This window comes from Talpa occidentalis, unplaced genomic scaffold (assembly GCF_014898055.3).
Source record: "Talpa occidentalis isolate TD23 unplaced genomic scaffold, MPIMG_talOcc4v2.1, whole genome shotgun sequence".
Lineage (NCBI taxonomy): Eukaryota > Metazoa > Chordata > Mammalia > Eulipotyphla > Talpidae > Talpa > Talpa occidentalis.
In genome coordinates this window covers 143,871,179-143,888,735 of record NW_026555331.1, presented here as the reverse complement: position 1 = coordinate 143,888,735, position 17,557 = coordinate 143,871,179, and positions in this window count along the sequence as shown.

Genomic DNA, 17,557 nt, shown 5'->3' with positions numbered 1-17,557 from the left:
GGCCAACTATTTCTCATAAATGAAGACTCACTAAAGCCAATAATAAATATTTTTTAAATGTAAAGCATTCAAAATCCAGCTTCTGAAATAAATAAGACTTTCACCCACCAGTCTTCAAAAAACAACACCAAAAAGAAAATGCAGTGGATCCAATTTATGCATAAAGCTCTCCTTCTTCCTCTCCTACCCAAACTAGAACACATAGAAGATATTTTTTTCAAATATATAGTATATGGGAAATTTCCCGAAATGCAAGATTTGAATAGTCAGATTTAAAGGGAGAATGATTGCAAGCAATGAGCACTAAAGCATTCACAGAAATTCATGGGAATCCAAAAATAAACAATTTCCTGCAAAGCCTGCATTTATTTCAGAAAGAACATTGAATGAATAAAGCTGACCTCTAACTCCTATCCAAAGCAACATTAGATACCAGGATATTGAGCTTCAATGTGTTGGAAACAAAGGGATGTAATTCAAAAACTCTACACACATCTAAGTTTGTGTTCCAGTTGGAAGATATTTGTACAAACTGGAAGACATTTCCCTAAGAAAACAAAAAAATCAAGAAATCTCACAGCAATGTTTTCTTCATTTCTCACCCACGTGAAGATGGAAAATCCTGGGAACCAAAAACTGAATTAGAATAAAGAAAGTCTAATTGGTCATTGGCTAAATCATGAAGAGGAAGAGCTGACAGAGAGCATAAAATCTGAATAAATGTGTAAGAATTCCAGTGACAAAACAGTAAGTCCTCATTTAAAGTCATTGATAGGCTCTTGGAAACTGCAACTCTAAGCAAAATGATATATAACAACATCAACAAACTAGGACCTGGAATGACATCATTTTGTTCAAGTCAGCGAGGATTTTTTTTCTCATCAACATAACAAAGCCACATAACACTGAACAAAACTACATTATTCAAGAACGTGTCATATACCTACTGAGGACAAATAGATAGCTACTTTATAAATTCTGAAAGAAATCTAGATAGCTACTTTATAAATTCTGAAAGAAATCTACCTATTTAATAGTAACAATAAATCCTCATGCTGAAAAGAGAAAGAGCTCCCTGGTGCCTCTTCTGATCCTACAACCCCATTTAAACTTAATTCCTTCCAAAAAGATTCAGTCCCTAACACTACTGTATTTTTTATTGCTATTAGAAATGGCAATTTAAGAGGTGCGCCTTAAAATGATAACTTTTTCTAACTTTTTGTTAACAGTATAAAGAAATGAATTGTGCCAGCTCTCTATTTCCAAGCTATTGTAGTTGGCCCTCAAAATAAGACTAGAGTGAGAGGTCAAGGGAGGACATTTCACACCTACTGTGTGAGCCTGTCATTCCACTATTTACTCAAAAGAAATAAACCCATATATCCATACAAAGATATGGTCACTAATGTGTATAGAGGCTTTATTTTTTTTTTAGTATATGTGCTGCCAAAGCAAGCACTAGAGGCTTTATTTTTAATATTTTAATATCCCAAAACTTGAAACAACCCAAAGTTCATCAAGAAGAGAATGAGTAAATAATCATGGTTTATTCGTATAACACAATATTACTTAATTATTAAAACAATGAGCCTCCCATACATTGAACAGCATGTAAGAATCTCAAAATAACTAAAGTAAGAGAGGAAGTCAAACAAAAGTTTATGTACTGTATGATTCCATTTGCATAAAAGTAAGGATAATGCAAACTAAGGAGAGAAAGTCAAACAGTAGTTTTCTGCAGATGGTAAGATAAAGAAGGGAGATCGGAGGAAGGCACAACAAATGGTCACGAAGAGACTTATGTTCATTACTTTTATAGTATTGGTTTTACAAGTGCATGAATATTTTTAAAATTTATCAAAGTGTAAATTTTTAAAATGTGTGTTTTCTTCTCTGCCAACTCAATAAAGCATCCCTTATGTTACATTTTATGTCTATGAACACTATAAAGTCAAGTAAAACCAAAGTGATTTTCTGAATCATGACCAGCCTTCAGTTCTCCCCATGTTAATTTCTCTCAAACCTAACAATGAATACCACATTTAGAGTAAACATTTAAAAATGTATAGTCCCTCAACAAGCAGTACATGGGCTTTCTCTGAAGGAGAGATTGCAACAGTTGAGAATGAAATGATAATGGCAATGTGATAAGTGGTACCATAGGAAGAGAAAATATCAACCAAGAAATGTACAGAGGCATCGTGACTGAACAATAAGTTGATCTTCTTAGAAAACGTCAGGGAAACTTGAAATTGAAAACAACAAATAGAACACGGTGATGGTGAGAGTGAGTTAAGATGTTAATGATGCTAATGTCAAGTTGGCAATTTGAACTTAACCCTCTGTGGCAAGCATTTATGTCTCATCCCCATCACCCCAACTATGGTCAATGACTTGAGAAACCTGGGGCAAACACACTGACATCCAAATAGGCTTCCTTTCCCTCAGGCTTAAATAGGAATAAAACTCTTTTAAGGTAACTCTGCAAGTCAAAAGGGACCAGGGTAAACAGGCAAATCAAAGTGTCAGAGAATGATGATGAAAGGGGGATCTAATTTTAAAAAGGTGATCATTACAATCAGGAAACAATGAAAAAAATATATCAGAATAAGAGAAAATACATGAAAACTTACAACAAAACTGGTAAAGAAAAATAAGTGGAAGTTTTGGGAGCAAATTTTGAGGAAATCATCCATAATATAAACCAAAACCACAAATGGAAAAGATAAGAGGGGAGAAACAATCCTGGAGGATATCTGCCTAGAAAGAAAAATAATGCCAAGAAAATTATTAAAAGATAAATGACATTTTCTCAGAGTCTCCAGATTGCAAAGGTCACCCCAAATGAATAAAAGAAGATCTAACTCTAGGAATATTATTGTGATATTTCATAACATCACAAGAGATTTTTTAAATGTCCTCGCGGATAAAAATAGACATCCAAAAATGAACAACAATCAAACTGATGTCACAATTTTCATCAATTACAATGAATCCTAGAAAATGATGCAGTAATGAATGCCTTCCAAATTCTTTAGCTAAAAAATGGCTTTCACCAACAATTCCACACTCCACCTAACTCTTTCATTCACACACCCTTTCTTATGAAGTTAAGAAATTGTTTACCAAATAAATGAGTAATCTAAAAATTAACAAAAGTGAAATAAAGAAATGGAACCAGAAAGGCAGAGAAAGAATGTCAAGGTGAGAACTGCTTTAAGTTTTTAAGAACAACATCTACACTGGGGGGCAGGATTGCTGAAGGTCTCTGGGAGGGGGTCTGTGGGTAAAGTGGACTCTATGAAACATGGGAGTAGATGCAGGATAGAAAGGGGGGGAATCAGAATGTGATGGAAAAATTGAACATGAATGAAAAATCACATTATAGGAGGAATAGTGAATACAAAGACTGAATGTTCTACTAGTACAACTCTTGGTGATACCATAAACAGTATTTTCACAGGCACTGCAATGTAAATACTGCTCAATATATGTTTAAGAAATTCTAGAATCAATCTGTAGACAAATACAGTAAAAAAAAAATAATCTTAACTGCGGTTATATAACAAAGTTGAATTTTGGGTATACTAAAATGAAAGTACAGATGACTAGCCATAATGAAGAAGTAAACTGAAGAAAAAAAGGGTAGGATTACTAATATTCTCATTTTGTAAAGTAAATTATCTTTCCTCAAAATTATAAATCTTTCCCAGTCACTTTTAGTCATCTCTTTAGTTTTTGCCAGTTAAAAGCAGAATATATTCTATAACATGGATCAGATAAGCAGGAGAAAAAAATATCTTCAGTAGAGCACTGATAGTTGAAAGAAATGTTAATGTCAGCTGCATGGACATAGCATTTAATGTCTCCATGCTCAAATTTACCTTTTATAATAATGGTGCACCAAGAAAATACTTGTTTATATTTTTTTAAAAGATGTGAATGTCACCAGTTTATTTTTTATCTACAAGATTTTCCAATCCTCTAAATTAAATTCGAATACATTCCCAAACTGAAGATCATATCCAATTAAAACTATCCTCATGGAACTCAATTAGTTTCATAATTGTAGTCAGTGAGAAGATACACATGTGTATTTTCTGGGGTTTATTTATTGTGTCTAAATCAATGTTACATCTTGTTGGTCTTGCTAGACAACAGGAAAGAAAGCCTTCACAAATAGATTCCTGATATTGTCTCTAAACATAACTAATAAGCTTTGTATCATATATTTTGGATACTAACACAGTAGAAATTTAATGTCTCATTATATTTTTATTGACATATATGATAATGCTGTCTCATTTTTTAGTGCTGTATTATTTAATTAATATTGGCACTGCTGTTCCTACTTAATCTTTGATCTTTCCTTTACATTTTTTCATTATGTTATATATCTTAAAAGTATCAGATAGTGTTGTTGATTTTAATGCAATCCAAACCGCTTTTATAGTAAAGTAGCTTCAGTCATTTAAATATATGGTCATAACTTATGCTTGCTTATATTTCATGCTTAAAATATTTTATACTCCCTTGATTTTTCTTTTTTATCTCTCTAACATTCCAGTCTAGGTTTGATTTACTTTTGTTCTTCAGGGACTTGTAAATTGTATATTATTGTTTAAAATATCAAATTCAAAAATATCAATTACCAACTTAAGAACTTGCCAATGTATATTTAAGCTTCCAATAACTTATGGGATTACAAAGAAGATGCACTCTAATTTTCATAGTCTTGTTTTCCATAAGGTATGATTTTCCCCAAATATTCAAGTAACTGTTTCTTATATTAGCTGCAAAACTCCTTACCACCACCCCCAGACCATTCATCTGTCTTTAAGTCACATGGTTATCTAAATAGACTAAGAATTTTTATTTCAAAAAAAAACTTAGATAATTGTAGTCCTTCTTGACCATATATAGTATGGTCCTTTATTCCAGCATACCCTTTATTCAAGTCTCTACCATTCTCTCATATCTCCCTAGTCAACATAAGGTTTCTATGGAGAAACTATGTCACTGTGTATGGTTCCCAACCACTCATTTCCCCCTACACATGGCCTATTTTATACCAGGAATTGTATTTTCAAACTAAGAGCAGAAATAGCACTTCCAGTGACGTAGAAAGGGTGTGTAGAGTATAAAGAAAAAGCATGACCTGAACAAAGTTAATTTCTGCCAAGAACCTCCTTGGAATTGAAGTTTAGTTTTCAAGTTAAGTATATACAATAGCTTGTTGGCTGAAGCTGATAAATGATTAACCTAATCAACTAATTGCAGTTTTTCCTATACATTTATCCAGGTGACATACAAAATTTTGTTTTCCTATAGTAAAAGAGTTGACAATTACCCATGGTTTCCAAGTTAAGTGACTATCCTCTTTTATTTGTCATGAATTTAATAAAAAGTTAGAAGAGGATAAAATAATGAGATTGTAAATCTAACTCTGTCATATCTCAGAAGGGCTGAGGCCTTTTGTTAAGCTAAGTAAATCCTGATTTTTGTTCACACAGGGCATGGAGTGCGAAACTAGCTCTATGAAATCTATGATACTGTGTACAAGGAAGGGGAGCAAAGAGAAATTTATTCACCTGAAAGAAAAACTGGGAAAAAAACAGCAAAGAAGAGACTTAGAAAATGCGTATGTAAATACATCAAAGAAATTGAAAGTTTTTAAAAACTGTCACTAGATTTGAAATCTTACTTCCATTTCAAAATTCCTTGATGAACCTGAGGGATATTATAGCCTTGAAATGTTTCATTAACTGCATTAATCAATGATAAGTACCAGCTTCTAGCCAAAAATGTAGGTATACTATAATTATTATATTGCATTTCCCAAATTACCAGTATCCAAATAAAATAATCCTGTACCAAAGATAGTGCTAAAAGTAGTCATAAATTAATCTACTGGTAATTAGGACATTTTAACAGATTCTAAACCTCACAGTCATGTGCAATTGAAGAGGAAAGCGGTATCAGAATCTTTGTAGGCAAGACAATCTTTAAAATGTTGGTGCTTAGAGCTAGCATGTCAACATTAGATCTTTTGGTTCAGGTCAATAAACTCATCTATTTAACTGAAAGTTCTTTGATCAGCAATTCCTTCTGAAAGTTTAAAAATCAGAGTTTACCATATCACCTGTTTAATGAAAGAGTGACAGAAAAGCAGAGGGCAGCTGGCCAACCATTTCCAATTGAGTAATGCTAAGTCACAGAGAATCTAACATTTCATCTATGGTCTGGAATTCACAATCATTTCTGGAAATTATTCATAGATAAATGATACCCTAATTGTTAAAAAATTGCACAGATCTGTTGTAAACCAATGTTAACTTAGTAACAGTTAAGCATCAGTAAGGATAGTAATTGCAATAGATTGAAACATATTTAAACATTGGGGTATAATGATATTAAACACAACACAAACACCCTGCAAGTCACCTTGAGAGAGGCTAGAGAATTAAATCACTATTTTAAAACTGACACATAAAGTGTTTACCCTATTTTCCTTATACAACCTGCTCATCATTGCAATCCAACAGTTGAAAAAGGAATGTGTATATAAGTTCCAGCTAATAAATGGAAAATGAATGGCAAAACCAGGATCTGACCATCATACAACCATATGATGGTTGTATGATGGATTAATGAATCTATTTATGACTGACTGCTAATGACTTTCCTTACAGAAAGATGTAACCAACCATATACCTCCTAATGGAAGAACATGATACAGCACACCAATGAAATAATCTTGCAAAAAGAGTAGGGATATAGCATTAATAAGATTGACTAGGTATTGATAATACATTAACTCTAATGAATTGAAAAAGAGTATATTGAATTGTGCTTTCATGAACATTTTAACATGTCCACAGCAAAATATGATTTTTAAAAATCTCTTGGGCTCTGCATTCAGATGTGTGAGCAACAGACTTGGTGATCCTAAAAACCTCAGCGATCATGGCCCTTTATTAAACATTCTGTTTTTTTGGAACACTGATGAAAACCAGAGAAAATCATCTCCTCTCTCCAAATGGCCACCAGAAACCAGATGGTCAATATGGCTACTGTTGAGTGTCATCATCAGCTATCTCTAATAAGATTAAATGATTGATAAAATCTATCAAAATGAAAATTAATTCAAATTTATATGAGATTATTTACTTCTCTACAATATAAGTCAAAATAATAAATTTGGGAACTAACATGAGTGACATATTTTAGTAATCAGGAAGCTCAATGAAAGTCAATCATATAATATGTCTACTAAAAAGTGAATTATTTAGTAAACTCACAGCTGTGTATCAAGATAAGACACACCTATGATGTCATCCCATAAAGGTAACTTACCATATTGGAAAGGTTCTAGGATTAATTAAATTATTAGAGAGTCTAAGCACTTCCCCCATCAGGAAAGTATGAAATAAAGATATGTTTATCTTAGAGAAGGGCTAGGGACATGATACTACACAGAGAAGGAAAGAGCTGCCACATAAACTGAGTAGCTTCGCCCTGTTAGACCTAAAGGTAAAGGATTACAGGCATATAAGGCCAGAGACCACAGCAAACTTTCAACTATAGAATTGGTTGCTAAAAACAACAGAGGTTGTCCCTCCCTGGAGACATGCATATATACTTGGACAACCTTCTTGCTGTGAAGTCATAAAAGGAAATATTTTCAGCTCCTTGTCATGCTGAGAGTCTGAAATTAGACTATACTTTATCATAACCACTCTGCTTGTTTGACTTTTTTCCTTTCCTCATTCTAAATGGCAGGTACTTTCAGGGATTATTACCAACCTATTTGTGTCCAAATCACAGCTTCCATTCTTTAAAATTAGCCACCTCTTCCTCCTCCTGCCTGATGTGCTTCTTGTCATGATATGTGACTAGGGGTATAGCATTTGATCACAGATAGGCGGTTGTTACCTAGTTTGAGCTCAGCAAGAAGCAGATGGGTGACTGGGAAGAGAAAAGCTTCTATATATACACACCTAAGCATAAATGATGGGGAAGGGAAGAATCAAGATAAAGAACATGGCAAGTAAATTGTAGCCATTACTTTTAAAGTTTTTGAGTGGAAATAAAAGGCTCACATTGCAGTATGTCTAAGTAGAGACTCAAATGTGTAGATTTAGATTTCTAATTTGCAGAAGAATGTCAGGAACTCTGAGTTGTGGGCAGACTTTGTCTGTGTCTGTTCCACATCTTGCATTATAACCTTGTCAATCCTTGATCTAAAGATAAGATGTGACTACTGTCAGCACTCTCAAAGCAAGGAAATACAGTGAATAATGTTGACTAATGTTGACAGTATTCTGAGATGGTCAATTTCTTACCCTAGCAAGTCTTTTGCATTTTCTTTGAAAATATATACCACTATAATTGAGTATTCTTTTTCTCACTTTATCCTCAATATGCTGAGCAATTTGCTGAAATGATAAATGTATAGAACTTTTCTCTCAAGTATAATATATTCTGCTTTTACATTATCCTAGACATCTTGCTAGATTTTATGAAGGCATGTTATAACTGAGTCTAATAAAACAAAGTATATGGGAGACAAAATATTAAACTTCTATTTATGTACAACACAGTTATTTCTTTACTCATGCTATACTACCATGAAAGTTAATATAACAGGAAATGAATAATGCAAACAATGACTGGGCTTTATGAATGTGTCCCAATTTCATTGAGAATGTAGTTTTATATCTGGACATCAGAATCCATGCTCTGGTTCCATACTTTATTAGGTATGTGGCTTTTGTAAAGTCTCTGTTTAATTAATGAAATGAGGTATTTGGAATGAGATTATCATATTATTTCCTTCTAGTTTCAATATCTTTGAGTCTGAATTAAGAAACTAGTCAAAATACATGTATATGTTATGAATTTTTTAAAAAAGAATTTAAACACTCATAAAAACTCAATTAAATGTTTGTATATATATATTTACATGTATATATATATACACACATGTAAAAGGTAATACCCTGTGTTTTGGGGGACAGGAAATAGTTCATGGGTAATTTATTTTCTATTTATTTTTTCATGTTTTCTAAATGAGTTAAAATCACTACATGATGAACATATCATTGGGGAAAACTGAAATCTTTTCAACATTTAAAAAGTAATATTTATATCGGGCCACTACTTTGTATAATGTTGTGAAACATTAAATATAGTCAAGATAGAAAACAAGACTTGCCTCACATTTGTTGTTTCTTCAGGATAAGGACCCAAATAGAACACTGCAGCAATGTAGCATCAGTTGAATAAAGTTATTGCTATGAGTAGTGTCAATGTTCTTGCTCTGAATAAATAAGAATCAGGGACTAGAATGAGCAAACTTATTGTTTAGGTATCATATTATTTTATGGCATACCTATAATCACTTAACATTCTAGCTCAAGATATTTTGCTAGATCAAAAACAATAAACCAACAGGTCAGGCTTGCAACTTATCTGTCTAGATCCCACACACCACTAAAATTCATTATGGAGATTAACTCTGGATGATTTCATTCATTTTAAATACTCAATTGGAGTCTGAAATTTTTCTATGCCTGTATCTGAAGTCCAAGATCTGGTTCTAAATTTGCCAAATTAAATAATACACAATTCCCAATTCATGAGTAAAGAGGCTGATCATAAATCTGGGATTCACATTTCTTTAGCAAAAAGTGAAAGATAGTCAATTCTTATGGCAGAGAAGGTGAGCATAAAAGAAGCAATAGAGGCTATGATGCTTGCACTGAATACTGGCAGATAAGTAAGTGCTCCTTCTGACATTAAAAAGTAGGGAGGATAGGCAAGGGGCAGATGGGTGGGCATTTCAAACAGAGAAAGATAGAACAATAAACATCAGATGATGAAAAGTTTGTATTGATCACTATAGAGTATGAAATACTACATTTAGGCAATAAACAGAAGAATGAGCATTTCAAGATGACAGATTCAGATTCACATCTTTTAAAGATTACTATTACAAGTAAGATAGAAAGAATATTAAGAGATTTGAGAAAGGAAACTAGAAAAAAATGAAATATTAAAAAATAAACCCAAGGCTCAATTTAATGGTATAAATATCTTATGGTATAATTTTTTTAAATGAAAGATCATATTAATTGGAAGATAGAAATATTATCTTGTATTTTTCCCACTTACAGGATATATACAAATGGCACCATCATTCCATGCTGGCAGTGTTTCTCAAATGTAAACATAAGTTAGCAAAGTATAAGACTAACAAAACTCACCGGAAAAAAATATCTACTGTTCATATAAAGCCCCCCAAAATGACTATACCATACAGGAAAGTGGAATAATATGTTGTGATAAACACAATTGTGAAGTACAAACTTTCTTTTTTGCTCTGAGTACTTGAGATAGAGGATTCAATGTAGAGAAAACTTAGAGACACGGAGTGTTCTAGACTATTTGGAGATACTCAGCTCAAGAAAAAAGAACATTGTGGGATGAATCAGAAGCAAGAAGAAAGAGAATGAGGTAAGAACACATAAAAACTATGCTTTCAGAGAACACAAAAGTCAAAAATAATGCTCTTACAAGACAAAAAAGAACAATGACAAAGAAAAAGACCAGAGAAATAAATGCTACATTGAATGAGTCTGATCATTCTAAAGACTCACAGCAAAGACAGGGTCCTCAGTGCTCAGGTTTGTAGCATGATGGGAAATGGACACCTACATCTATTTGAAGGCATCTAGGGACCCCTAGAGAAAGAGTTTAATAAAGTACAGAAATCATAAAACATATTGGTATAGACAACAGAACTCGGGATCATGTCAAGAGAAAGATCTAGAAAGCCACAGGGTGAATTGATGAATACAAACAGGAAAACCATTAAAATAAGAGGAGGTTGGAAGGAATCAGAGAACAAGATAGACAACTTTGAACACACACACAAAAAAGACTGATCATATTTGCATATTTGATAAAAGAAAAAAGTAGCACCATATGCTTCAGTTTGGCGATAACTGAAAATTCCCTACATGAACTTGGACAAATTCCTTTACCTCCTTGTTTGCTTCTGCACAAAAGAATGAGCATAATTATATCTTCTCCAGCAAGGCTGTTGTGTTACCTCAATTAGAACACTGGGAGAAGGCATTGAGACCATAGATGAAAAGCTCTAGAGTGGCACAACTTATAAAATCAGGAAGAGGATTGTGAACTCCAGCTGCAACCATTAAACAAACCCTATTCCCCGCACAGAGCAAGGTCAGTGGATGAAGCTCGTACACAAAGAAGGACTTTGGCAACAACAAGAGCTGCATGAATCAAAGTTGTGAGACAAAGCAACCATCAGCTGCATTCAAGCCCCATTGTGGAAAGGAATCAATATTTGACAAACATTTTATAAAGGACACAAATTAGAAAGGCAAAACATTTAAAAATATTTCATAGGAGCCAAGAAGAAAATAGGCAAGGAAATGTTCTTAAGCATCTCTGAAGACATTTTGGGGGCACAAACAACATTGTACTCATATTCCATAGTTGAGAAACTAAACCCTCCTGCGAGAGCACCCTTATATTTATGATAGAGTCTGGGTCATCTCAAAATAAATAATCCACCTTAAAGTGAACCAAACCACATACACCCATCAGAATCCCCATGGATGCTAGACATGTATTCAATAAACAGGTTTCATAAGTGATGCTAATCAGTATGAAGCAACTGCACATAGGAATCCAATGACTGTGATGGACTGATCATAAAGCAGGAATAATTATGACTCTGTAATTAACTAGAGAATACAAATAATCTCCAGCTAAAAAGGTGATTCAGATATTTACTGCATCCTCACACCAGGGGACATCTTATTCTTAAAACAGGGAGTCCACAAACTTTTTCTCTGAAGGACCTTTCAGACCAGACAGTCTCCATCTCATCTACTCATCTCTCTAGCTTTTGTATAAAAATAGACACATACAACATGTTAACAAATGAGTCTGTGTCTCAATAAAACTTTATTTACACTGACAAGTGGCACGTTCAATTTGTCTCACAGTATTTTGCTGACCCAAATCATAATTGGTATAAGACTAACTGTCCCCAAAGTGTCAACACATCATGTGATTATGGGCACAGACAGTTTTGTTCTCTCTTTTGTAGCTTTCCCACCCCCACACATTAATCATCTAACCTCCTAAGAACCCCCTTTTTAACTCTGCACAGTTTATATAGCTATGAATTTGTTATTTTTGAATGTGTTTGTTTCTTTCCTACAGTTTCTTCCCACTCTCCAAGAATATAACCTCAATGAAAACAAAGACCTTGTTTGTGATCCTTGTTACATATATATATATATATATATATATATATATATATATATATATATATATATATATATATAGGAACTATGACCTCAATCCCCAATTGGCTGCTTACTGAGCTTCAGAAATTCATAGCCTTATGTCCATACAGTGAGAGATCAGATACTGAAACTTGGGGACAAATACTATATAGACTATTCCTATTTCTGGCCTGGAGTGTTCTGGAAGGAGGAACATTCTGGAGCGGCCTAATGGCAAGAAGGGAGGACACTGAATATGCCTTTCAGCTATTTGGAGCAACAAAATGCATTGTCAGTTTTAGGACAAATTAAACACACCTTGTGAAGGTGTTTGTAGGCAATGGTGAGTATAAGGTGACACAACAGGCCAAAACCATCTCTTGCTTTGGTCCAACTTTGCTTTGCTTGGGCAGGACTTGAGTGAGGCGGACATTGCAGTCAATTAGAAAGCAAATTTTCCATGTCATAAAACTGCTCAGAGGAAGTATATTTGAAAATAATTGGCAGCAAAACCTCTAAAAATGTACTCAGAAGACAACCACATAATATGCAGTACATAATATGCAGAAAACTACATGAAACATCAGCCGGGTAACATATACTAACACCTTTATCTGTTATCCATCTTCTTTCTCAAACCCTGATTATCTCACAGACTGTGGGGCTGGGAAGTGGGAGGAAAAGTAAAAGATCAGAAAATATAATAAAACAGACTATATGGCCTCTGCCCATACATCTCTGTGCATCATAAGAGATAAGTAGAAAGTGTTATCTGAAAATGAGATTCACTTTTAAATCATATAGGATTGGATTTTAATACCTAAAAAAGAGAGATTTAATGAGCAAAATGAAACTATTCTAATAGCCAAAATAATTAAGAAACCATGAAATATATAATAAGATATCATCAGGGATATCGAAATGAGATCCAGAGGATGTTTAAATATGATGGTTAGAAAAATAAAAACGTTTTCATTTGTACCAAAGGTCAAACCATCAAATTAAACTCATTGAAAGCACATACCTTCCCTTTCCTAGTCCTGTCAGTCATTCAAAAGTAAAATGTTGGAAATATAGAACGAAACCTGCACTGTATGCAGAAATTTCTTCTACTCAACCTCTCATGTCTTGTTCACCTAGATAATGGCATTATCTTTTTTTTTTAAAGATTTATTTATTTATTTATACAAGCACTGGATACAGTCAGAAGCGCGGGAGGGTGAGAGAATTCACCAGAGCTAGAGCTGAGAACAGAACAGGCAGACCAGTGAAGCACACTGCTGAGGGGAGCAGCGGGCAGCAGGAGAGGTCTGTGCACCATGTGGGACCCTCTCTGGTGGCCGGGGAGCAGCCGAGGATTGAACCGGCGCCGTGGAGGCTTCGGGCAGCTTCGCAACCCGGCGCTCAACTGCTGCGCCACCAGGGAGGCCCGCATTATCTTTTTAAATAGGTTTTCTAAGTCACTTAATGGGCCTCAATTGTCCCAAAAGTGCAAGGTTAGCAATTATGTCATTTCATTTTTGTTGATGCATCACTCTTACTGCTAAAAGCAGTCACTCTCTTTCAATTAGCACTTATTCATGCATCCCTTGCGTTCAACCTTCAGAGCAGCCATCATAACCCCGGTGGCCTGGACTACCATAATGAACAGTAGCTGTTTCACTGCCCTTCTGAAGAGATGATAAGAGCTGAATAATCATCCCAAAGTACTTACAACTACTTGAATCTTTCCCTACACTATTTCCTACTGCTAAAAACTCAGCGTCACACTGAAAGTTGTCAGAGTCGATGAATTGCTATATTTCCTACCTGCTTATTGTTGGCTCACATACTCAGGACTTTGCTGGGTGAAATCTGAATCTTGGTGAAAGAGAGGACCAAGAAAGAGGCAGGCCATTTCAGATTGGTTGGTGGCAGGATTAAAAAGCAAGGAGACTTACTCACAAGGCTTGTCTTAGATAGCTTCAAGACAAGGAGATCTGTGCACCTGCCTGCCAGAATCTTAAAAATTTATATAGAGGCCTTATAGGGTTTCAGTCATGTCTACAGCCTAGATGATCTCAGCCACACCTTATATTTTCAAGGCTACATCCTTGAAACAGTTCCCACTATGGGACTAATTGGACGAATGTATTTTCCAAAGAAAGGGAAGGGATAAGGAGCCACTTGTTACTTGGTTCTTCTATCTCATAGGCCAAGAAGTGGTCGTCCAATCCAATTCCTGAGCATGGAAATGAAGAAGACAAATGAAACATACAATATGAGGACTATAATAAATAATACAGTATTGCAAATTAGAAAGTTAATAAAAAAGATGATAAATTTCTTATGATGATCGTATTATAAAGTATACAAATATTGAATCATCATGTTGTACACCTGAAACTAAAATTAAATTACATATTTATATTTCAATTTTTTTAATTTTTAATGAGTTTTGTTTTCTAAGAGTCATTGAATTGTCAAAATCTAGAAATGGTAAACGCAAGTTAGATAACCCAGAGTCCTATCATCTAAAAGTGGCTTTTGAACTTGTCTTTCCTGAATTTTCTTTACAACATTATCAAGCAGCCCAGGTCCAGCTGTCCTGTTTTTCAGAGAATTCTAATGTGATTTCTTGGCTGTGCCACAGGAAGGGAGAGACTGTGCTACCTCATTCTCCAGTAGAGCATAAACCAAGACATTCATCACCATCACATTCAAAACAGCCATTGTTAAGGAAACCTATTTTCTTACCTCCCAATAATAATGCCTAAAGGATAGTTAGCTAAAGTTAGCACTTAAGTAACTACTTACATGTTACTGAGCTTAATTTTCCTTTATCAAACCAAGGATTTTAAAAGACAATGAAGAAAATTTAAGAGGTAGGTGGTGCCAAAATGGCGGAACAAGGAGAACTTGTGCTTACCTCCTCCCACAATCACAACAATCTACACCTAAATATGGACTAAATTACACAGAAGCAGACCTTAAACCCAGACAAGTAGCGCTTCCACAACAAAGGATAAAAAGGCAACACCCAGATAGATAGAGAGACAGTTACTTTTTCAGGGAAGAAATTGCAATGTAGGGGCAAGAAGCACAATGAGGAAGAGATCTCTAAGGTATGAACCTTTTCCCCAAGAAGCAATGGGGCAAGACTGAGCTTAACATATACCACTTCAGTTCTATGATCCAGACCAGCAGAACACAGACCAGTCCCTAGAAACCCTCCATTCAGGGACAAGGGAAGTGAGAACAGAAAAACGAAGGCAAAAGTAGAGACTAAGAGCAAGTCCTTAATAGTCCCACAAATGGATTTAGCTATCCTGGGACCTACAACAGTAATACTGGTCAGAATAACACCCGTAGAAGAAGGAACCCCAGATGCCATCCTTGCAGTGTGGCGTGGGAGGCCAAGAACATGAGTGATAACCCTGAGGCAAAAACACCAGGCAGGCACCATCTCAGCAACCTATCACCACCTAGCTGTCAACAACATGGGTAGACACCATCTTGGAACCCAACCATACTACTAGAATCCAAAGACAAATCCCAGACAAAAATTCACCCATCCATAGGAAGCAGCCAGGGTAAATGGTGGTCAAGAGACAGTCATCAAAATGGCCCACCTCTGGTAGACAGGCAGCCATGGGTAACCACTGCCCGTCTGCCAGCAACCTGAGACCCGAGCTGGCTCCCCACCCAAGCAAGTCAGACCTCTCTGTGGAAGACCTGTTATTCTGGGGACTAGTTTTACTGTCAGTCCTCAGAATGAAGTATTAGGTAGGATGCCAATAGAAATGTAGCTTTGGAATGGGGGAAAAAAAAAAGCCTGTTCTAAGAACTCTTTTGTTGGTCACTAGAATTCACAAACAAAAATATGGAAGAATGTGTGAGTAAGGGCATTCAGGGAAGCCGCGTAGAGTTCCAAGCTTGCTAATATTACCAACCAGCAAAACCACTCAGAGATCTGTAGAATGAGAAACATGGTGGATCTAACCCCCTTTTGAAAAATACATGTATTTTTTTTATTTTTTAATATTTTATTTTATATAATTCTTATATCTTTTTCATCTTTAATGTATTCATTTTCATTTTGGTTATATTCCCCTTACAATTGTACCCCCCCTTATTTTGAATCTAGTCCTTCCTTTCCCTGCCCCTCCCTTCCCCCCACCCCCTGTAGTGTGTCTCTGGTTTATAGTTGCTTGTTGATCTTGATTTTTACTTTGTATTAATTAGTCTTTTTCCTGGTCCCTTATTTAGGTTTTCTAAATTCCTGCTATGAGTGAGACCATCCGGTATTTTTCTTTTTCTTTCTGGCTTATTTCGCTGAGCATGATCCCTTCTAGCTCCATCCATGTTGCTGCAAACTGCATGTGTTTATCTTTTTTGATTGCTGAGTAATATTCCATTGTGGGACTACATCAAATTAAAGAGCTTCTGCACAGCAAAAGAGACAATAACAAAAACAAAGAGAAACCCCACCGACTGGGAGAACATTTTTGCACACAACACTAATGATAAAGGACTGATCACAAAAATCTGCAAAGAGCTGATGATACTCAACAAGAACAAAGAAAATAATGCAGTCAAAAAATGGGCAGAAGAGCGAAAAAGAAACTTCTCCAAAGAGGAAATGAAAATGGCCAACAGGCATATGAAAAAATGTTCACCATCACTTGTAATCAGGGAAATGCAAATCAAAATGGCAATGAGATACCATCTTACACCAGTGAGAATGGCACATAGTAAAAAAGAACTAGCTACAGCAAATGTTGGTGAGGATGTGGAGAAAAAGGAACTCTCCTGCACTGCTGGTGGGAGTGCAAACTGGTCCAACCACTATGGAGAGCTGTGTGGAGATTCCTCAACCTGCTAAAGATGGAGCTTCCATATGATCCAGCAATTCCACATATAGGTATTTACCCAAAGGACAAAGAAACATTAATTCAAAAGGGCACCTGCACCCCTATGTTTATAGCAGCACTATTTACAATAGCTAAGCTATGGAAACAACCCAAATGTCCAAAAGCAGATGACTGGATCAAGAAGATGTGGTACATATATGTATTTTTTAACATGCTGTATAACTTGAAAGCTAACTTTTCTGTATTTTGTTTAGCATGAAAAGTCTTTTTTCCTGATTTAAATAAAAAAGAAAGTTCAAAAGTGACAGGAAAGTACAATAACAAAAATGATACCTGAAAATATTTGTCATTTGACAATTTTTCTTTTAAGAAAAG